Below are 24023 nucleotides of genomic sequence, written 5' to 3' on the forward strand. Positions count from 1 at the left end.
CCAAAGGAAGTAGTGGAGGCTGGTACAACTACAACATTTAAAAGGCATCTGGATGGGTACATGAATAGGAAGAATTTAGAGGGATGTGGGCCAAATGTTGGCAAACAGAACTAGATTAATTTAGGATATCTGGTTGGCACGGGTGAGTTGGACTGAAGGGTCTGTTTCTGTGCTTGTACATCTCTGTAACTCTATGACTGTATGAGCATGTTTCATTGCGCTTACTAAAAGCAAAAAAATTTGTTACAAAATTTGCGCCTATTATTTGTCTATGTGTCAGTGCTTGTGTTTCAATCTGCCTCCTGATATTAATCATGACCCTTCTCCCCAGCCAAACCTCTAACCTTTCAAGTACTGTTGAATTACTGATAAACGTAAGGGCCATTGCATTCCAAAAATGAACACAGAACACCACTTACCCATACAAGGAGCACAGAGATATCGTCACGGAAAATAGACACCGTCTTGAATTCATTTCTCATTATTCAAATGAAGCACAAAGCATTTTGTTCCGCAGAGGTTGTTCACATTATAGGTCAGGAATGTAAACTGTGACACAGCAACAAGGGAACCAGGTAAGAACGTGTTTTTTAATTTCTGAATTATTGTTTTAGAGTTCAGAATGTAGGAGTAGACATGACTTCATCCGCATCTGCACTCAACAAACAGATCCATCGTATGTTCCAGATGTTATTAAGAGTTCTTGTCATCCTGACAAGGAGCTGTGCTGAAACCAAGCAGGAGTTTGATATTTGGTGCTCCAACATTGCAAGTTTTGACCCTTGCATGCTGTGGGTTGCTCACTGAAACATGGATGTGGGATTTTACTCTATTGCTCTATTTTCCTCCTCAGAATTTTCCTGTTTTGTTTTGTTTTATAAATGCGTCGCCTTTTATCCTCCTCAGCCAGGAAGAAAGACCTTGCGTTTTGAAAGTACAGTCGCAAAGTTCCTGAACAAATACGAGAAAGTGCTGGAGAAACTCAGCAGATCTGGAAATATCTGTGGAGAGAGAGTCAGAGTTTACGTTTCAAGTTCAGAGTGACTCTTCTTCAGGACTCTGAATGATTTATCGTCACTTGCACTTTACAATGGATAATACGGTAAAATAGAGTGGAAAGCTTCAACTGTTACCACAATCAGGCACCATTTTGCATTGTTTAAGAATAAAAACTCTATTTTGTAATATGGTCCTCCAACATAAAATTCAATATTTATCCCCCCACCCTCCTGTCTTCCTCACTTTCTCAAGAATGCTAGACTTACTAAGTCAGTTTGGTACCATTTAACACAGTACCAACTAAACCCAGTGGCTGCACTCTTTCCTTTGTGTCAGAAGGCTATGAGATCACTTAAGTATATTGGGCCAGCATTTAGGTGTCGTACAATGAGAGTGCTGCGTAGCTGACAGATCCTCTCAAAGGCAATAGGGTAATCTGTTCAGGTGGATGATAGATGCTCGGGTCATCTCTGCAGAAAAGCAGTGGGATTCTCCAGCTGCCTTGGACAATGTTTACTCCTTAGTCAACAACTCCACAACGAGAATGGTCAACTCATCGTTTGTCTCATGTCTGTGGAATTTTGCTGTGAGCAAGTTGGTTGTAAGAAAAACAATGGTGGCCATAGTTTGGAAGCAGTTAGAAGGTTGTGAAGCACTTCATGATGTCCTAAAAATTATAAAAGGAGCCATTTTAATGCATACCTGAAAAGATGGTCAGCTCCTCTGCTCTTGATCTGATCTCATCTCCACAAATCAGGAATTACTCCCCCAGCACCATTGCTGGCAGGATTGATAGCTGTAATTATGTTGCCTTTTAAAAAAGAAAATCCCAATAAAATATAACTCTTGTGGCTTTTCAATGTATTTCATGTCAAGGTCAGCACTGTGAGGTCTCCCCCAGTGTGTGAGCTTTCTGTGTTCATAGAAATTTCAGTGGTTTTCAATCCACGCACACTTACTAACTGTGTACCCCCCACTGAATCAACAACTTCTGTTTATATAACACCATCAATGCCAGAAAGGCTTGCAAGGAGTTTTACAGGAAAGCCATAAAATAAAATTTGACACCTAAGCCACATGAGGCAGATGCCAAAAGCTTGATCCAAGGGGTATTTTTTAAGTTTGAAAGAATGGAGCAGGGGATTAGGTGGAGAATCCCAGGATTTAGTGGCTTACAGAGCTGTTGTCCTTACCAACAATATTGGAGCAATTCAGAGTGGGGGAGAGTAAGAGGCCAGAATTCAGGAGTGCAGTGATCTATTGTTCACTTGCAGAGGTGCTGCCCTGTAGACCACAATGGGACACAGTTAAAATCGGGCACTGACTGTGTATGGAAATTGCAGCATCAATCTCACATTACACTGCTGAGAGCGACTGAGATTGATTTCTATCATGTAATGCACTGCATTGTGCTGAACAATGGTGGGGCTGGAGGATGGCCGTCACTCCCGAACAACTGCTGTTGTGGTAAATGTTACCAGGCTGCTTGCATCTTCATTCATTTAGGTTAAGGGTAATGAAACAGCACTGAGCTAGGGTTTCCTGTTCCTGTACTTGGCTTTATTTGATTGCCGATTTATAGTGCACAGAAGGAAGCTATTTGGCTCATTGTGACTGCGCCGAATCTTTAACAAAGTTTCCAAGAGGCTCACTCCCCTTCACATTTTCTCTTCGACAGATGTTAAGCTAACTGCCTTGTAAAGTTCCTGTTTTCTGCCTCCCTCCCTTTTCTGAATAGTAGTTACTGGAAGTAGCAATGGTTTTCGACTGAGGGTGGAGCAAAATTATGAGCTGAAACTTCCAGGAGTGCATCCAAACAGAGCTGGGAATCCAATAAATGGGTCATGAAAATGGAGACACAAGCTGTATAGCCCAAGTTCTGGAGAAGGTGTCAGCTACATTGCAGATGATCTATCAGCTGTTTGCAAAGATCCATGGACACACAGAGATTTGAAAAATAGTCACTTTCTATTTTGCAGCCTGATTGTAGCTGGTTTATTGCAACTCAATCAATTGCTGTTCAGTGGTTTGAGTGAGCTGCAATGTAACCCCCTTTTAGAATCTTCTGGCTAAAGGGGCTTGCCCACCCCCACCAAGGATTCATATCTTTTTCACCACACTCTCATAGAAATTATGTAGTTGTCACAGCTGGAAGTGAAAGGGAAGGTAAAGTCACCATAGTCTTACTAGATTATCATGCTACTCTCATTTGAGAGAAATGTAGTTTAATCTGAGGGTCACCACACCACTGGCAAGAGGTGGAGAAGGAGGGTTCCTCACATTGACCTTAGGCATTGTGGGAATTGAATTCACAGAATTGGCATCATTTTGCATCACAGCCCAACTACCCAGCCAGCTGAGTTAACCAGCCCCTTTATCCCTCTTCCCTCTTTGGTGCCAGAAGTACTCCATTTTGGACTTCCTGTAGGAACTGTTTTCAAGTCCCTTCCTGACCAATACCACTGATTGGCTATTTCTATTTGATGAATAATCAACATGCTAATTTATTTTGATGTTTCTGTAGCTACTATGGCAACAGTTAATGAACAAATGGGTGGAACTTATAATTGAATTCACAGGAGTAATGTACTTCACAGCATACAGAGTTAATTTACCTGCTGAGTAGCAAAGTAAAATGAGTTTATTCACAATCTAAAGTCGGTAGCAAACAAACCAGGTAACACTGCAGTAACCATAGACCATAGACTATAAGGCATAGGAGTGGAAGTAAGGCCATTCGGCCCATCGAGTTCACTCCGTCATTTAATCATGGCTGATGGGCATTTCAACTCCACTTACCAGCATTCTCCCCGTAGCCCTTAATTCTTTGTGACATCAAGAATTTATCAATCTCAGCCTTGAAGCCATTTAACGTCCTGGCCTCCACTGCACTTTATCAATCTCAGCCTTGAAGCCATTTAACGTCCTGGCCTCCACTGCACTCTGTGGCAATGAATTCCACAGTCCCATCACTCTCTGGCTGAAGAAATGTCTTCGCATTTCTGTTCTGAATTTACCCCCTCTAATTCTAAGGCTGTGCCCACGGGTCCTAGTCTCCTTGCCTAACGGAAACAATTTCTTAGCGTCCTCCCTTTCCAAGCCATGTATTATCTTGTAAGTTTCTATAAGATCTCCCCTTAACCTTCTAAACTCCAATGAATACAATCCCAGGATCCTCAGCCATTCCTCGTATGTTAGACCTGCCATTCCAGGGATCATCCGTGTGAATCTCCGCTGGACACGCTCCAGTGCCAGTATGTCCCTCCTGAGGTGTGGGGCCCAAAACTGGACACAGTACTCCAAATGGGGCCTAACCAGAGATTTATAAAGGCTCAGTAGCACATCGCTGCTTTTATATTCTAACCCTCTTGAGATAAATGACAATATTGCATTTGCTTTCTTAATCACGATTCAACCTGCATGTTTACCTTTAGAGAATCCTCGACTAGCACTCTCAGATCCCTTTGTACATTGGCTTTATGAATTTTCTCACCATTTAGAAAGTAGTCCATGCTTGTATTCTTTTTTCCAAAGTGCAAGACCTCACATTTGCTCACATTGAATTTCATCAGCCATTTCCTGGACCACTCTCCCAAACTGTCTGGATCCTTCTGCAGCCTCCCCACCTCCTCAGTACTACCTGCCTGTAACATCTCTCAATAGAATCAGAGTGATTGTTCCAACAAGATGCAGTGAGTTTCATGGCCAGTACAAGCCCTGTCATTACAACAGTGCAGTCTCCTAACAATTCAGGACTGATGCTGCATTTCCTCCAACACATTCAGCTCCTGATTCCATTGTCGTCTACATGGCAGCCAGAGAACATCCAGGCAGTGTGCAATACCCCTCAAAAAACAAAAAGCTCTGATTTAATAACCTCCTAATGACAACCCCATTCCCTCTTTTTTGCTGGGCAGCTGTAAATGAACAGCACTGGATCTTAGCCCAGTCTACAGGCTGTGCCTGGGCCGTGTTATGAAGACTCACACTGAGGTCTGTGAGTTTGCCTGGAGTCATAAATGATGTTGTGCCAGACACCCTTAAGGCCCCTGAACTGATGAAGGTCGCCATCCTAAAAACAAAACAAACTTTTTTTTATCAACTCTTACTTAGTATCACCCAAATAGTTTTGTTCGAGTGTCCCTGTTGCTGAGATACTAATGAAACTTGAAATTCATGCTCTATAATTTGCTCTGAGCACATTCTCAAACAGTTCAAAATATTTACGTTCTACAGATTGCTTCATGATTCATGTAATAATGAAAAATGACTTCAAGATGGTCTCTTTGTATTATCTGTGACGTTGTCTGTCTGCTCCTTGCTTGGGTAAACGGTGTTGTCTGTTCACTTATGGAATATAGGCCCCCTTAAGTTTATCAGTGATGGAGCAGCACTTTCAAAGAGGGAGGATTTGGCAAAGAGAGACGAGAAGCGATTCAACACACGAACCCTCTCACACAGACAAAGAACAGGTTTGGATAAGCTATTTCTAAAAAAAAACTCATGTTGTTCTTGGTAAATGTAGTTGAGCCAAATTTCTGAACTTGCTTTGTTGGCAGGCACTTTGGCCATTGGCAGCACATGTCAGGAAATCATGTTCACTCTGCCTCCACAGTGCGGCCGTTCATGGGAAAACAAAAGAATGAACTACACTAATACAGCAACTTTTGTGGCCTCGGGATACCTCAAAGTGCTTCCCAGCCAGTGAAGGGCGGTTAACGTGTAGCCATTATTGCGATGTAGGATATGCAGCAGCCCAGGTGCACTCAGCAAGGCCCCACAAACAGCAATGCCATAACGGTCAGATCATCTGCTTTTGTGATATTGGTTGATGTATAAGTATTAGCACCTGCACACGGAGGAGAACTCCCTTGGTCTTATTGGAAATTGTGCAACCTGAAGGGGGAAATGAGGATTGTGTATAGAATTTCATCACTTTCCCTGACAGTCCGCACTCTTACAGTACTGTGCTGCAGAGTCTGCCTGGACTTAATGTTCAGCTACTTGAAATAACTCCCTGAAGACTGCTATTCCGTCGCCAAGTCAACCTTTATTTACGCGTGCATAGTATGTGACACTAGTCCAGCTAGCTCAGACCCAGCTGCTAAAAGTGAACGGAACATCTGACACTCCTGCGTATATCTTTCAGCCAGGGCTCCCTGATTGGATCAGGTTAACAGCTCCAGTCAAGGAACTCATATTCTATGAGGTCCACTTGGCTGACCTCAATACAATCATGAGAGGTACCATAGTAAGACTTGAAGCCCCCCACACACACACAGACACTCCTATACACACATACACATGGATACACATATACACAGACGCGCACACAGACAACCACACACACCCTTACAGACACACACACACTCCCACATGCACCCCCTCACAGATTTAAGACACTCTACACTCACTACACACATACACTTTCTCACACTCACAACCCCCACCCAGACAGACACACGCACACACACAGTCAAAGACCCACATGCACACATATATTTTGTGGGGTGAATTTGTACTTGCAGGGTTACATTGAACTTTGCTCAAAATCTGCATGCATTCATATAAAACTCTGTTATCTCACTTTTTAGATTCGAATCAATCTATACATCATGGCATAGACAGAGAGCACAGGGGGCTAACACCTTCAACATACTGTCTAGCTATCACCTTTGTTAACAGCTAACCTGAGAATGCAACTTTTAAAAAAAGGTTCTGTGATTTACACATGAAAGAAGTGAAACTATATGGTATTCAAACAGATGAAAGACTTAACAATCAATTTTTCAATGTATAATTTCAGTTACATCACACTGTAAATTTTTGCTATAAATTCTGTGTGTTAGGATTGAGCCCTCCACTATCACCTGATGGAGTGACGCTCTGAAAGCTAGTGCTTCCAATTAAACCTGTTGGACTATAACCTGGTGTTGTGTGATTTTTAACCAAATAGAGATGTTAGCCATCTCCAAAGGACTGTAGCCCAACCGTTGAGTGGCCATTGCTAAGCTCCAGGAAGAGAGTGCCTCAGATTGGATCCCCTCAAAGATGCCTCGTTGCATTTGGGGAAATCAATAGCTTGGCAGAAATCACCTCACACCCTGACGGCACCTTCATGTGTAATTGCAGATGGCGCTGTACACTTGCCTATTTATCTTCCCCCTCTTCATTATCCAAGGTTCCAGACACACCTTCCAGATGAAGCAGTAATCGTACTGATTTCCAACATCTGCAGTTCTTTGTTTTGTTTTAGTGTTGGGTTGGTGTTGAGCACAGCCAGTTCCATTGCGAAGGGGTTCAACCATTGCCAGTGGGCCATGAACCACTCATCAAAGAGGGCCCTCCTAAAAACTGCTTTGCAATGGGCACTCCCAACAAGGGCAGCATTGGTTACAAAAGCAGGATGTGCCCCTTAAAAGCAAATAAATGGCTTCATGTATTGTCTCTTGGCAGTGAAGACAACAAGTTTCTGCCACTGGCTTCTCTCCAGTTGCATTCCTTGCCGTTATGTCACCTCTTCCCCCTGCCTAACCACCACCAATGGGGGAGGAAAGTTCAACCCCATTTACTTGCAATTATGTTAGCTACATGTGGGGAAGCTCCTTTAATGTAGTGGATAGTCTCCCTACCTCTGAGACTAAAGACCCCAGGTTGGAGTTCCATTCCAGGACTTAATGGGATGCATTTAAACTCGATGCCAAACAAATTTAGTCTCAACCTGTAAATTCTTCCATCGCACACCAATGGCAGGAAGTAAAAGTGGATGACGTATCTGGTCAGTCGTGTGATAACATTGGAATCTCTACATCATTATCCATAGCTCCAAGCTATGACAGTCACGAAAATATATGTTGCTGTATCACCTCATACTCATTGAATGAGCTCAATACGCTAGCGTCAATAAAATGTGTTGGAAAAGTTGTAATATCCAGCTCCTTACATAGGGTGGCAGCATTGTGACTCTGCTGCTCTGGGTTTTAACAGGAACAGATCTACTTGCTCTATGGTGCAGTTCTTAAAATGCAAAGTGCAATGTCTACCTGGAGCAGTTTACAGATGTCCCTGACCACATCAATATTTTAAAATCATCATGCTCCCTTGAACTCTAAAAATCAGCATTTAACTGGACTGTGGTGAAACATTATACTCAATTCATTGAAGCTAATTATGTAAACAAAAGGATAAATCTTTGATCTGCATGTACACATGGGGACTCTAACTTGATGCGAGTTAATGCCAACAGGACAAAATAAATCATTCTGGGGGATAGTTGGAGTTCAACGATCAGAAATTGGAAGCTCATTGATTGATTGAAGATATCTATACACACCTTCCTGAGCTACAGGTTGCTATATAGCCCCTGGGCTCTACCACAAGTGTCTAAGCTGTTTTAAACTGGAATATGTGATTAGTCACAGTTAGACAGCAGGATATAATTGGCAAGGGAAGCTGCTAAAGATTATGGAATTTAAAAAAAAATCAGAGTTGGTCATTAATTTGATCACAGAATACCCAATGATCAATTGGGTTGATTGTTGGGTATTCTGTGATCAGGGTGGTGGGGACAGATCAGCTTCTTGCATTCATTCAGTTGAGCCACGTGTTTGTTGTATGTGAAGGTTTTTTACTGTGCCTGTACTAAATCTGTGGACACAGCGTGCTTGCTTCTTGATGTCATAGAAGTCGTAGAATATTATAGCACCAAAAGAGGCCCTTCAGCCCATTGCGTCTATGCCAGTCTTCAATCACTCATCTGCTTTAATCCATTTCCAGCACATGGCCCACATTCTTGTATACTATGGTGCTTCAAGTATTCATCTAAATATTTTGTAAATGTTGCAATGGTTTCTTTTTCCGCCACCCTCTGATACCTTCAATCCCTATTAAATTTCCAACCCTTACCTTAAATTAATGCCCCCTGATAACTGACCTCTCTAATAAGTGGAAATATTTATTCTTATAAACCCTATCTATGCCCCTCACGGTTTTGTACACCTCAGTTATATTTCCTCCTCAGCCTTCTCTGTTCTATTAAAACAGCTCCAGACTATCTGGTCAGTCTTCATAGCTGGAAAGTTCCAACCTCAGTGACATCCTAGTGAATCTCCTCTACACTCTCTTCAGTGCAATCATATCCTTTCTACTGTGTGGCTTACAGAACTGCATACAGTATTCCAGCTGTGGTCCAAATAATGCTATATATAGTCCCATAATAAGCTCTTAATTCTTGTATTCAATGTCTCAACTAACAAAGGCAAGTAACCCATATGCCTCCTAAACCACCTGTCTACCTTCAAGGATCTATGCACATGCACAATACAGACCCTCTGATACTCCATACTTATCCAGGTCTTTACACAGAGAATAATTTGAGGTTTGCGTTAGCAATTGACATCTCGTGATTGAAATGCAGACATCTTGCAAGATGGCTCCTCCCTCCCTTAAATTTCTTCCATTTTTATTTGAGGAACTCAACTCCTCTTGTCTTTCACTTGGGGTAATTGCTCAGGCATGAAGCTGGATAAGGTCATTCTGGTTTTTTAGGAACAGAATAACTGAGCCCACCCCTGCTCCATCACAAGATGCTGACTTTGATGGATGAGTAGGAACCCCAGCTGGTCTCCAAACCTTAGCAGTGATCTTAGCAGTGGAGGCACATGCTGCTTTTAGCATCTGTGCCATTAGGGGGAGTCCTCTTCACATTTGATTGAATAAAAATTCACAAACCAATTTGTTTCTGTTCATTAAGTATAACATTTCAGACCAGTTATTTCTGCAGTTGTTGCAATCCTTTGATATTTTAATAAGAAGGAAAAGAAGCAGACGAACTGTGTTTATCAAATGCTGCTTATCACTGAATAACTGAATTCATTCCTTGCCCAGTGATGACCCTGTTTTCATTTTCTTTCAGAGAGATATTTTCGGATATCAGATGTCATTTCTTTGATTTATGGCTGGCCATTTTACTAGTAGCTGTGACTGGAGCTACAGAGAACTTTCTTCTAATTGCCTTGTCAGTGACTGCCTAACTCTTCCCTTTCAACTGGCTAAAAAACATCAACATTTCCTTTCTGTCTCCACTGGGATCTGATCATTTTTAATGAGATAGGGGGAAGCCATGCAATGGAGCTTATATCTGCGCTACGTTCTACATTGGAGCTTGGGTGCTGGCCATTACCTTCCCTTTCGTAAATCATTAGCCTTACTCAGGGTCAAATATTTGTGCCTTAAGTAATTCTGAGGAAGTGCTGCGTTGTCAGATATGCTAATGTGATGTTGAACTGCCAGCCTGTCTGAGGTAATATTGATAATCTTGAGGCTAGCACCATGATCAATCATCAAGTTTTCTTTGAGAACGCATGGTCACTGACACTTAGAAGGACAGGAGTCGTAGCTGTGTGCATGAAAGCACCATTGCGTCTGAATTTCTCACAAGTCACAGACAAAGCTGGCTTGGACTTATATCTCTTGCATTGTTCGTGGGTCCAAATCCTGTAAATCCCCCTTTTGTTGTGTGATTTCATGCCCATGCTAAAGAGCTTGGGTTCAAACTCTTAGTTGGAAATAAGAGTTCTGGTTGAGGAGAAGATGAAATCAGGGACTGTGTTTAGGCTAATGGATAGGGCTGTTGTGATAGTGTTCCTACTCTGAGCAGGGAGGCATGAGTTTAAGTCCCACCTATTGCAGAGGTGTGTGAATATTTCTGGACAGGTTGATGAAAGAAATCTCAACCAAACATTTGTGACAGTTTATAAGGATCGCAATGTGTTGAGTCAATATGATGTTGCACAATGCATTGATTTTATGCTGTAAGGTGGCATTAATGTAGATAGGTCAGCACATACCCTATGGGCTGAAGGGCCTTTTCTATGCTCTGTGATTCTATGACTTTATGACTTAGGGTCCTTTAGAACTTTATTTATTAATACCACTACTACTCCACTTGATAATCTGATATATATCGGGCTCGAAACTTACTGTTACATTAAGCCCCATGGGGAGCATCTCCGTGACATCATCACAAAATTCCTCCAGGGACCTAAAGCCCTTGCACAAGATTTCCTATCCAAACAAAACTGTGAAACCATCTTCACAAGGGTTGTGGCAGTTCAGATAAAGGAGTATATCCACCACCTTCTCAAAAGCAACCGAGGAAGAGCAATAAATATGATACCCTCAACTACAGAACATCTACAAAATAGTTGAAAAGAGAATATTACTAGGATCATAGCAAGTGAGCAATAAAACTGTCTTTACCTTTGCTCGTGTCGTATGCACCAGTCCAAAAATCTCTTTAATGTGTTTGCAGTGTTACCCTAACTTAGAGCAGGGAGTGATGAGTGGGTGGCTCTTATGACACGTACAGCAGAATTTTGAATGACTGAGTTTACGGCTGGTGGAAAATAACCAAGTTCTGATTGTTTGCATCTAATTGAATAATCACTGCAGGGACTTTACCTTGTGTCCAGGTCAACCTCTGTCCTTCAAACAACATTAACGACAAGAGAGTCATGGATCTTCCTCGCTGACTGTGGGATCTTGCTATGTGCAGCTTGCACATTGTCCTTTACTGAAGTAACTTTGAGAAATTTATTCCTCATGAATCTCTCAGAGATATTTCTGAAGTGTTGTGTAAATCTTTTATTCTCTCTTTTCCATCTCACAGTATCGAGGAGTATGGGAAATATGGCTGAGAAATTATGTTGGACAATCTCAAGAGATATTGCATTTGCACTAGTGGGCAGCTTAATGAGTAAGTGAAAAGCTGCAATTTGAAATCAGTCTCTAAAGGTGAGGTTTCCTGGTTTCCTGCAAGGATTTCAGTGCAGGACCTAAGAGGAGAAGATAATGATTTGGAAGGATATGCTCCACTGCAGCATCGTGCAGCAGCAGTGGAGATAGATTTACTGGCAGTGACTAAGAGAATGAATCAGAACTGTGGGCGGATACTGACATAATGGCAGATGGTCTGCTCACAGCTAGTGGGAAACCCTCTGTTGTCTCATTAATGCTCTGTGTCAGGTTATCTGTTCCACATCATTGGCTGCCAAGGACGAGAGAGGAAGTATTTTTGCTGTTCAACACAGCCAGCCTTTTCTTCAGCCAGGTAAATGCTGGGTTTGTGTTTGTTTTTTGATGCTGAGAATGGTGGTAGATCAGTGTGAAGAAGAAAGGCGAATTGATTTAAAATATTGATATCCCTGAATGCATAATACATTAATGTCTGTGCCATTTTTATCAGCCATCGCAGTTTCTAATTAATAACCTCACTTTTCCTAATGGAAATTGTAATGAGAGCCAAGGCTTGGATTTGTTTAAGTATGTTTATGGTGGGAGGCTATTGCTGCTCAGCTATAGAAAGACCGTCAGTAAATCAGCCAGGTCTTCCACTGTAGCTCACTTGAGGTTCAATTTCAAAAAAATACACAGGGTCCAAGGAAGTTAATTTCACTCAGACGTTGTCAGGCATCTACTCAGGAACCAGGTAGAGCACAAGCCAGACTAGGCCGGTAGTGTGTGGAGACATGGATCTGTTTAATGATTACTTTCTTCTTAGGATCTGGACATTGCTGCCAAGGCCACCATGAATTGTCTAATTGCCCTTGAACTTGGTGGGGAGCCATGGACTATTGGAATTGTTGGGGGCATTTCACAGGGCAGTTCAGAGGTGACCACATTGATGTGGGTCTGATTTCACATGGAGGCCAGACTGGGTAAAATAACAGATTTCCACCCCCGAAGAGATTTTTTTTAATGCTAATGCATATCCTCATTATTCATTTATTTTTTTTAAACTGAATATCCTTATTATTAATTTTATTCCAGACTTATTACTTCAGAGAATCCCTGCAGTGCAGATGGAGGCCACTTGATCCATTGAGTCTGCACTGACTTTCTGAAGAGCCTCTTACCCAAACGCACTGCCCCCCAGTCCAGACCCCTTAATCCTGCATTTCCCATGACTAATCCATCTACCCTGCACACCCCTGGCTGCTATAGCATCGCTAATCAACCTAACCTGAACATCTTTGGACTGAGGGAGAAAACCAGAAGAAACCCACACATACATGGGGAGAAAGTGCAAACTCTGCACAGACAGTCACCCATGGCTGGAATCGAACCCAGGTCCCTGGCAGCGTGAAGCAGCAGTGCTAACCACTGAGACACTCTGCCACCCACTGTCTCTGAGCTATCCTTTCAAAATCCACGAGCTGCCAAAGTTTGGATTCATGTTTCTGAATCATGTAGGCCTTTGGATGACTTACCCAGTAATATCATAGAATCCCTATAGTGTGGAAATAGGCCATTTGGCCCAACACATCCACACTGACCCTCCAAGGAGTAACCCACCCAAAATTATTTCCCTACCCTATGACTCTACATTTCCTCTGACTAATGCACCTAATGTACACATCCCTGAACACTATGGGAAACTTAGCATGCCCGATTCACCTAACCTGCATATCTTTGGACTGTGAGAGGGAACCGAAGCACCTGGAGGAAACCCACACAGATTTAGGGAGAATGTGCAAACTCCACACAGGCAGTTGCTTGAGGCTGGAATCAAACCCAGGTCCCTGCTGCTGTGAGGCAACAGTGCTAACCACTGAGCCACCATGCCATCCTATTTATAGTGATGGATATAAACCACAGGGTCTCTCCCTCCCCTCTGTGTTCCTGCAGTCTTTCTCATACTTGGATGGGGGCTGTTAAGGCTGACCTTCTCAAGCTGCCTGTCACCCTGAACTATACTACTATCCCTCTACACTCCATTAGAGTCTCTCTTCTCTTACTGCCTGTGTAAAGCAGTGCTCTGTTTTAAATACACATGTATTCACCTTTCTCACTGCCAGGAGAATGCCAGTTAAATGGTGATATTCAGAACCCTACCAGTGACACTGTTAAACCTCAGTCTTGTTGCATTCATGATGATAAGGCCTTGTCAGCAACATCCACATCCTGTGAAAGAAAAAAAGATTTTTGCAATGACTACTGGTCCAGGGGCAAAACCCATAGCCAGCTCGCATACTTACAATTCCACAACTACAATGAAAAATCAGCTCAATGGTCTTAACAGAAGCTGCAAGAAGCATGCTCACAAAACTTTTTATTTGGTTAATGAAGGAAAGGCAAGCAATGAAACCAGATGATCTCCCTCTGTTCAGATTACTTTGCTCATATTTCCATGGAGCGGCAGACTATTGATTGTAATGAGCTCAACCAGCTGGATCTCATAGAATGTGAGTTCCCTGATTGGGGCTGTCAACCTGGTCCAATCAGGGTGCCCTGGCTGACAGATATAAACAGGATTGTCAGAGTTACTGCCACTCAGAGAGCTGGCTCTGAATGAGGCAATACTAGAGTCAAGGGCTGTTCATCTGTAAATAAAGGGTGACTTGGTGATAGTATTCTGGCCTCTGCAGAGTTATTTTAAGAAGGTGGCGTTTGAGCTTAATATCACATCTGAAAGACAGTGTCTGTTAGCTTCCCATTCTCTAGTGCAAGATCTGAATGCTTAACCTCCTGAACCCAAGGTCAGAATACCAGCAATCGAAACAAGCTGACAATTTGACAGCAAAGATATGGGAATCAGAAATCCTCCTTATATTTTACTATCCCTATGTGACAATAACTTGAATTTACATAGCACCTTTAATGGAATATAATGCCTCAAGCGCTTCAGAGGATAGCAATCAGATCAAAATTGGCACCAGGAAGAGATGGACACCTACATTGGAACAAGTGACTAAAAGCTTGGACACAGAGGATAGGTTTTGAATAAGTAACTAAAGGTATTTTAGGGAGGGAATCCCTGGGTTTAGGGTGTAGACAACGGAAGGTGCAGCTGGTAAGTAAACAAGTTATTTACTCAGTGAGATATTTGAGGAAAAAAACCTATTCATGAACAGGTGAGCCCAAGTTTGTGTTGTTTCATCCGTCAATCTAATGTACATTCAAATTGTTGACAAAGAACCAAAAGTAATGCAAATATAAGTTTACTGGAAAGATAAATTGTTCACTCAATTGATTGTTGACCAACTGCCAAAAGAAAAGGAAGAAAATAATATATCAAGAGACAGAAAAAGAAATAAATTGTGCTGTGAGTTTTCAGAGAAAGTTCAGTGCAGTCAGTTCCATTTTGAGTCAACGTTTTGTCTCATTTTGGGAAATTCTAAAACACATTCAACTTTTTGTTGCAATGGTTTTTATCAGGCATCAGCTCAATTGTGTTTGAGTCAGAGGATTGTGAGTTCAGACCCCAAATTCAGACCTTGATCATACCCTTTAGGCTGGTTCTGCCTGTGCACTACTGAGGGGCCACAGCATTGTCAGATGTCTCAGGCTTCTCAGATACGATGTGTAAAACAAAGACCCATCTATTCCCCTGGGTAGACATCAAAGGTCTCTCAGCCACTATGTGAACGTGGATTAAGTGGTTAAGAAGCAGATGACATCCTTGTCTTTATTAGTTGAAGCATAGAGTTTAAGAGCAGGGAGGTTATGCTGGAAGTGTGTAATATGTTGGTTAGGCCACAGCGACAGTATTGTGTGTGGTTTCAGAATCTGCATTAAAAGAGGGAAGTGATAGCACTGGGGTGGGTGCAGAGGGGACTTGCCAGGATGTTGCGTGGGCTGGAGAAGTTTTGTTATGAAGAGATTTCTTTTTTTTAATTCATTTGTGTGACTTGGGCGTCACTGGCTGGCTAGCATTGATAGCCCATCCCTATTTGCCATTGAAAAGGTGGTGGTGAGCTGCCTTCTTGATTTGCTGCAGTCCACTTGCTGTGGGCAGTAGGGAGGGAATTCCAGGATTTTGACCCAACACTGTGAAGGAACGGCGGTATATTTCCAAGTCAGGGCGGTGAGTAGCTTGGAGGGGAACTTGCAGGTGGTGGTGTTCCTAAGTACCTGCTGCCCTTGTCCTTTTAGATGGAAGTGGTTGTGGGTTTGGAAGGTGCTGTCTCAGGATCTTTGGTGAATTTCTGCAGTGCATCTTGTAGATAGTACATACTGCTGCTACTGAGCGTCGGTGGTGGGGGGATTGAATTTTTTGTAGATGTGATGCCAATCAAGCAGGTTGCTTTGTCCTGGATGGTGTCAAGCTTCTTGAGTGTTGGTGGATCTGCACCCATCTAAGCAAGTGGGGAGTATTCCATCACACTCCTGACTTGTGCCTTGTAGATGGTGGATAGACTTTGGGGTGTCAGGAGGTGAGGTACTCTCCGCAGTATCCCTATTCTCTGACCTGCTCTTGCAGTCACTATGTTTATGTAGTTGACTCCAGTTGGATTTCTGGTCAATGCTAACTTCAAGGAAGTTGACAGTGGGGGATTCGGTGATGGTAATACCTTTGAATGTCAAGGGATGGTGGTTAGAGTGTCTCATATTGGTGATAGTCATTGTCTGGCATTTGTGTGGCTTGCATGTTACTTGTCACTTGTTGGCCTAAGCCTGGATATGTCCAGATCATGTTACATTTGAGCACGGACCGCTTCTGTATCTGAGGAGTCGTGAATGGTGCTGAACACTATGCAATCATTGGCGAACGTCCCCATTTCTGATCTTCTGACCTTATTGGTCAGATTGGGATTGGTTTCCTTGGAACAGAGATGACTGAGGCAGGAGGTGGTTGATATGCATAAAATTACGAAGGGCGTAGAAAAAGTAGACAGGAAGGAACCTTTCCCTTTAGTGCAGGGGTCAGTGCCTGGGAGTGTAGATTTAAAGTAAATGGAAAGGGGTTTAGAGGAGATTTGAAGAAAGATTTATTTTTACCCAGAGGGTGGTATGAAACTGGAACTCAATGCATTGAAGGGTAGCAGAGGCTGAAATCCTCATAACATTTAAAAAGTATGTAAATATTCACTTGCGATGTCAAGGCTATGGGCCAAATGCTGGAAACTGGGAATACAGCAGTTAGGTGGTTGGTTTTGACCAGTGCAGATTTGACAGGCTGTCGGGCCTTTTTCTGTGCTGTGGGCCTCTGTGACTCTATGACGCAACAATGTGATTGCCCCTTATCTGCCCTCTGAAATAACCTAGCAAGCCGTGTAGTTTAAGGCCAAAGTCTGATGGTCAATGAATGATGGTGAAAGTGAGGACCGCAGATGCTGGAGATTAGAGTCAAGATTAGAGTGAAATGCACAGCAGGTCAGGCAGCATCCAAGGAGCAGGAAAATCAATGTTTCAGGCAGGACCCCTTCATCAGGAAGGGCTCCTGCCCGAAACATCAATGAATGATGCCTTGCCGAGGGCACAGGTATCGGAATGCCTCTCCTAACATAGAATTTGCAGCATTTTGCAGAGATACCATCTACTGTGTAGTCCTGATGGAGCTCTGCCCAATGGTTGGGATAGCCAAGACGATTGGAGATCAGGCTCCATTATGTGGAAGGAGACTAATATACTCACGCGGTTGCCCCTAAAACCCCATCCCCAGTCGTAGGAGAACACATTTCTGCTTGCTCCGGGGTCAGCATTGGAGTGGTGAGAATGCTTTATATCAATCAGACTCCATAAGATCAGCAAACACTCATAGCTGCTATGGCAGCAGGCTGCATGCTTCACAAAAGGCCAATCTGATCCTCGCTGGTTTCACATTACAAGCTCTGGGCCTCTCCTGCTCCTCTGCTGCTTGAAATGACCAGGTCTGCCTCATTCCTCATGGTCGCTTTGTACAGTATGCTTCCACTTGGAGTGGCTAAACTGTTCCATAGTATCCAGGGATATTCAGGTTAGGTGGATTAACCATGGAAAATGCAAGAATGGGATGGGTCTGGATGGGATGCTCTTCAGAGGGTTGCTGTGAACTTGATGGGCTGAATGGTTAGAATGTAAACTTGTTCAGCATAAGTGCCCATTGAGATGGTAACACCATTTAAAAAGGATTTGAATAAGTAGTTGAACAGGCAGAATATTAAAGAATTTTAAAGAATCTGAAGATGAAGATGAAAATATGTCTTATTCAATTCTGAACATGTCCCGCTTAAACACAGCAGCAAACAACAAAGTCAATAGCATGTGAAATTGCATTTCCAAAACTAGAGCATTAGGTCAAAGGGCGTATTGATCAAACCTTGTATTGCCTGTGCAAAGCTATAACATGAATATTATTGCTGAGGTTTATAGGAGTGGATTAGGGCCTGTGCTTGTAGGAGGTGGGGAATAAATGGAAATCCCAGGGCTGTGGCTGTTTGATGGATTTGATGGTAAAACTCTTCAGCGAGTTTTCTTCTCACACTTTTCCCCTCCCAGGCCACAGGCAATGCTGTGGAATGGGCAGCTTCCACCTCCCTTCATTTACCATTCCAATCACTGACTTGCCTTTCTAAAGAGAATGACATGGGCGACACCTAAACTCACTGTTGTTAAATCAGAAAGAAGTGTGTTTGCAATGGATTGGAGGGCAGATTTCAGATTCCTTTTGATTCATAATCCCCATGCTCATCACCCAATGTGACCTCTGGTAGGGAGAGGAACTCAAATCCTCCCATTGTGGCCCATTCTGTTGGCTACAATGTTGTGAGAGGAATTAAATGCAAAGATAGAACTGATTGGGGTTCCTTTCTCCATGAAACGAAAGGCCTGAGGAGTTACCTAATAAAAGCCTTTAAGGTTATGGTGGGATTTGTGAGGGTAGATATGGACTTGACATTTTCACTTGGAGACAAGACCAGAACTAAGCACCATAAGTATGAAATAGTCATAAATAAGTTCATTCAGAAATTCCAAGGCATCTTCAGAAAGTTAGATAAATATGGAACTCTTGACTTCGTAGGGCAGTTGAATCAAACGGAATAGGTGCATTTAAGGGGAACCAAAATAAGCAGTTGAGGGAGAAAGGAATAGAAGGATTAGGTGAAGAGGTGTGAGTGGAGCAACATGTGGAACTTTAATGTCAGCATGGATTTGTTGGGCAGAATGGCCTATTTCTGTTTTGTAATAGACACTAAGCACTAGATACAGAGCAGAGAAGTGAATCCAAAGCAGTCACTCATATCAGAGATTTGTCTACAGAGGAAACCCCATGGAAAAATTACAAAAGAGAACATTCAAAGTCTCCAAAGCTGATAATGCTTTTGTAAAGGTCAACGTGAAACATTACCCTTGATTAAACAGAGGATGTAGACCTGGGGACACATAAACAAAAATGTGTGAACGATCATTTTATGACTAACAACATGAGGCATGTCCAATGTGTGGAATAAGATGGAGCTTGGAGGTGATTCATTTGGGAAAAAAATGGATGCTGGCACGGCATGAGCTATCAGGATCTTGTCAGATGGGTGAAGATGAGCTGGGTTGGCTTCTATATCTATAATGAACTTGTGAGATAGGGCAAAGTAGAGAAATAGAATGAGAGCAAGTGCAGACAAAGGTGAGATTTCTTTCTTCACCGATGCTGCATGCACGCTGAGTGTGCCAGCATTTTCTGGCTTTAATGCAGACATATAGTTGGCCAAGAGCTCATTTTCTGTGCTGTAAATTCTATGACATTACATGACATCAGACCAGGATTGAATACGAACAAGGCCTCAGGAATAAAGCTTGTCTCCTGCTGTATCGTGTAGTCTCTCATTGCAAACAAGCTTATGATTGAATGAACCTTTTGTTTATAGTGATTGCTTTCACAGTTCCAACATCCCTTTCAGTTAATAACACAATTATTAAAGGCTACTTCATGACATAGAAGGGAGAACAATCCCAAACATTTTTCCCGTTTAATTAAGATACTTGTTTATTCCCAACATGGGAATAGCAACTATCTAATGTCCAGTTCCCAGGACAGTGATGCTAGTAATTTAGAGTTAGTTACTGCACACTATATTTGGAATCTGGTCTGCACTTAATGCAGTGAAAATTTGATCTCGGAAGTACTTTGTCATAATTGCTGTCAACTCATATTTGTTTATCTAAACAGCACTAGTAATTGTGCATTATGATACGCACCCATGGTGTAATGGCTTTGAACTGAGCTTTATTGTTACCTATTCTAATTTTTATTTATCAGTTAGAGTCATAGAGTCATAGAGATGTACAGCATTGAAACAGACTATTCAGTCCAACTCAAATCTGTGCCAACCAGATATCCTAAATTTATCTAGGCCCATTTGCTAGCATTTGGCCCATATCCCTCTAAACCCTTCCTATTCATTTACCCATCCAGATGCCTTTTAAATGTTGTAATTGTACCAGCCTCCATCACTTCCTCTGGCAGCTCATTCCATACACACACTACCATTGGCATGAAAAAGTTGCCCTTTAGGTCCCTTTTAAATCTTTCCCCTCTCATCCTAAACCTATGCCCTCTAGTTTTGGATTCCACTATCCTGGGTGAAATGCCTTGTCTATTCAACCTATCCATGCTCCTCAAGATTTTATAAACATTTATAAGGTCACCCCTCAGCCTCTGAAGGGAAAGCAGCCCTAGTCTAATCAGCCTGTCCCTATAGCTCAAACCCTGCAATCCTGACAACATCCTTGTAAATCTTTTCTGGGTGGTTTCAAGTTTAACAACATCTTTCCTATTCAGAAGGTATTATAATCTTTGACTGTGTCTGTCCTCCATTCCACCTTTCCTCTTCCTTTCCATGCGATCATCACCTTTCTCTACAATGTTTCTGTCTTCTTCCTCTTCCTTTCCATGTGATCATCACTCTCTTCTCCAATTTTTCTCTCTTCTTCCTCTTTCAACTTCCTTTCTATGTCTTTAACTCTTCACTGAGCTGAAAATGTGTTGCTGGAAAAGCGCAGCAGGTCAGGATTCCTGAAGAAGGGCTTATGCCCGAAACGTCGATTCTCCTGTTCCCTGGATGCTGCCTGACCTGCTGCGCTTTTCCAGCAACACATTTTCAGCTCTGATCTCCAGCATCTGCAGTCCTCACTTTCTCCTTTAACTCTTTACCCCAATTTTCAGTTCTTTCCTCTCCGGTCTGTGCTTTCATACAAGGAATGTGAGCAATATTGGGAAGAGCAATGTTTGCTGTCCCTTGTTTATTTGCTCTGGAGAAGATGGTGATGAGCTGCTTTGAACTGCTTGAGTCTGTGTGGTGCATGTGCAGTGCCATTAGGAAGGAACTCCCAGGATTTTAATCCAGCAACAGCTAAAGAACAACACATATAGTTCCAAATCAGGATGGCATCTGATTGAAGGGGGACTTGCAGGTGGTTGTTGGCCCATCGTCTGCTGCCCACGTTCTTCATCTAGAAGGACATAGGTAGCTGATGCATGTGAACATCACCTGCTCTCCTCTGAGTCACTCACCATCATGAACTTGGAAATAACTTGGCATTCCTTCATTGATGCTGGGTTAAAACCTGGAACTCCTTCCCTCCTGGCTCTGTTGGTGACTCTGCACCAAATGGACTGCAGCAGTTCAAGACAGTAGCTCAGCATCATCTTCACAATGGCAACTAGGGATGTGCAATGAGTGATGGCAGAAAGTGGGGACTACAGATGCTGGAGATTAGAATCGAGAGTGTGGTGCTGGAAAAGCACAGCAGGTCAGGCAGCATCCGAGGATCAGGAGAATCGCCGTTTCAGGCAAAAGTTCTTCTTCAGGAATGATGGGCCAGTTAGCAATGCTCACTTCCTAAGAGTGAAGAAAAAACATTAATGGTCTCAGTGCATTTCATCTATGGGGGAATAAATCAGCCAAGTGTCTTGCTGCTGATCTCTAATAAACTTGACTGAAATAATACAGCTTTGCTTAGGAGGAAAGGATGTGATGTGGTTTCATCATGCTGTCTCCAATTGTCAATATCCTGTGGTCAGTCAGTGGCTTGAGTTCGGAAGTAAAGATGGCTGTTGTGAACGAAGAGTGAATCAAGACATTAACACTTACCTTGGTAATAACTTTATTCATAGAATACAGCATTACGTATGTCGGCTTCTTACTTATCAACCCCATTGTGTCATCACCCTTTCTTTATAAATGCTCTAAGTTTTTAGTTGAACAGTGCCTTTCACCTCTGTATTTTAACAAAGCTATTAACACACCATTAACACTCGTCACTTAAGTCAGATTACTCTGTAGCCTTGCCCAGTGTGAGGGCAAAACCTTTAAGGCATGGAGTCAGGTAGTTGAAAATGGAAAAGAAGAAGAAATGAGGGATACTGATTTTCAGCAGTACCAAGGTGGGAATTAGGTTGAAGTTAGGCAAAGAGGAAAGGCTTTGTGTCCATGCGAGTACCACATCACACATGTCAAACTCCTCCATGTGGAAAATTTATTTTAGTAACTTAACTCTGAACGGAAACTTCCAATTATATTCAGCCTCAGACATTGTGTTACTTAAGCCCGATATGCGTGGGTGGTTTGGCAGACAGTGAAAAATGTTGCTTTAGCATCAAACAAAATTACCTGTTGTTAGCAAGAATGGAAATTTATCTTACTAAAGATTGATCGTGTGTCCTGTTCAACTGTAATAGCAGATTCTCGCAGGATGTTAACCCCATGCTATTTGATGTGAAAGGGGCACAGGAGATTTGCCTAGTGCCCCTTCCAACCACATCATGCTGGTGACAGACATGTGTGAGGACAGGAAGGAGCTCAATTGTGATATCCCCTTGTTTGCATCTTTCGATTCTGTCACACATTCACTTCTTTTCAGCACACGGCACCTGCTCCTGGCAGTCAGTCACTTCCCTTCAGTCACTTCCCTTCAGGCATGTACCAAAGCTGCTGCCACATGCTTTCTAGGAGGCAGTCAGGACATGTACACATCCAGAAGCCATCATTCCTCTCAGGACAGGGCATTATGCAGAGAGCGAGGGAAGATATGGGGCAAAATTGAGCTGCAAAGTATTTCTGCTGTGTTGGCCAATGACAAATTGTTCTTTTTCATATTTGAAGGCGAATGCTCACAGGTAACACTCAGGTGTAAACATGGTAAGCTCGACTATGATGACCCTACAATGGTATGTGAAACCCAGCTGTGAATTCTTTCCTCCCCTTAAAGAAACAAATATCTTGCATTTTTAAAAATTCATTTGTGGAATGTATGTCATGTATTTATTGCTCATCCATAATTACCCAGAAGGCAGTTGAGTCAACCACTTTGCTGTGGATGTGGAGTCACATGCAAGCTAGACCAGGTTAGGATGGCAGACTTCCTTCTCTGAAGGGTATTAGTGCACCTGATGATCTTTCCCCAGCAATTAACACTGGTTTCACAGTCATCATTAGAATCTTAATTCCAGGTTTTTAATTGAATCCATAATTCCAGACTAGCAGGATTTGAACACAGGTCTCCAGATAATTACTGGGGTCTCTGGATTTAGTGACAATACCACTATGCTAGTGTCTTTCCTTAAGCTGCCTTCTTGAACTGTTGTCGTCAATTTGCAGTAGGTAGACCCAAAATGCCAATAGGTATGGAGTTCCAGGATTTTGACTCAGCGCCACTGAAGAAATGGTGATATATTTCCAGGTCAGAATAGTGATTGACTTTACATAGCACCATTCATCATCTTAGAATGTCTCAATGTGTTTGCCAACCAATCAGGTACTTTGAAAATGACCTCGTTGTAGCAATGTAGAAAGTTACACTTTGCACTTGGTAGAATCCCGGAGGTAACAATCATATAGTCATAGAGTATACAGCATAGAAAGAGACCTTTCAGTCCAACTTGTCAATGCCTACCAGATATCTTAAATTAATCTAGTCCTACTTGCCAGCATTTGACCCATATCCCTCCAAATCCTTCCTGTTCATATACCCATCCAGATGCCTTTTAAATGTTGTAATTACACCAGCCTCCACCACTTCCTCTGGCAGCTCATTCCATAAACACACTATCCTCTGCATGAAAAGGTTTTCCATTAGCTCCCTTTTAAATCTTTCCCTTCTTATCTTAAAGCTATGCCCTCTAGTTTTGGACTGTCCCTCCTTGAGGAAACGACCTTGGCTATTCCACGCCCTTCATGATTTTATAAACCTCTATAAGGTCACCCCTCAGTCTCTGACATTCCAGGGAGAACAGCCGCAGCCTATTCAGCCTCTCCCTGTAGTTCAAA

At 42.5% G+C, this 24023-nt stretch overlaps 1 protein-coding gene and 1 long non-coding RNA gene across 2 annotated transcripts in view; both read left to right on the forward strand.

The window, feature by feature from the left end:
- Positions 1 to 468: 468 nt before the first annotated feature.
- LOC122540815 lies at positions 469 to 6337 on the forward strand. The gene is made up of 4 exons (XR_006309421.1): positions 469 to 575; positions 907 to 1102; positions 5361 to 5471; positions 5559 to 6337. It is a non-coding gene; the product is annotated as an uncharacterized LOC122540815 (long non-coding RNA).
- Positions 6338 to 12034: 5697 nt separating this feature from the next.
- LOC122540918 (synaptic vesicle glycoprotein 2B-like) overlaps positions 12035 to 24023 on the forward strand; it is a 199233-nt gene continuing 187244 nt past the window's right edge. Inside the window, exon 1 of the mRNA XM_043677219.1 lies at positions 12035 to 12109. The gene's annotated coding sequence lies outside the window, so the exon portion shown is untranslated. The remainder of the gene's footprint in view (positions 12110 to 24023) is intronic.

Source organism: Chiloscyllium plagiosum, chromosome 36 (assembly GCF_004010195.1).
Source record: "Chiloscyllium plagiosum isolate BGI_BamShark_2017 chromosome 36, ASM401019v2, whole genome shotgun sequence".
Lineage (NCBI taxonomy): Eukaryota > Metazoa > Chordata > Chondrichthyes > Orectolobiformes > Hemiscylliidae > Chiloscyllium > Chiloscyllium plagiosum.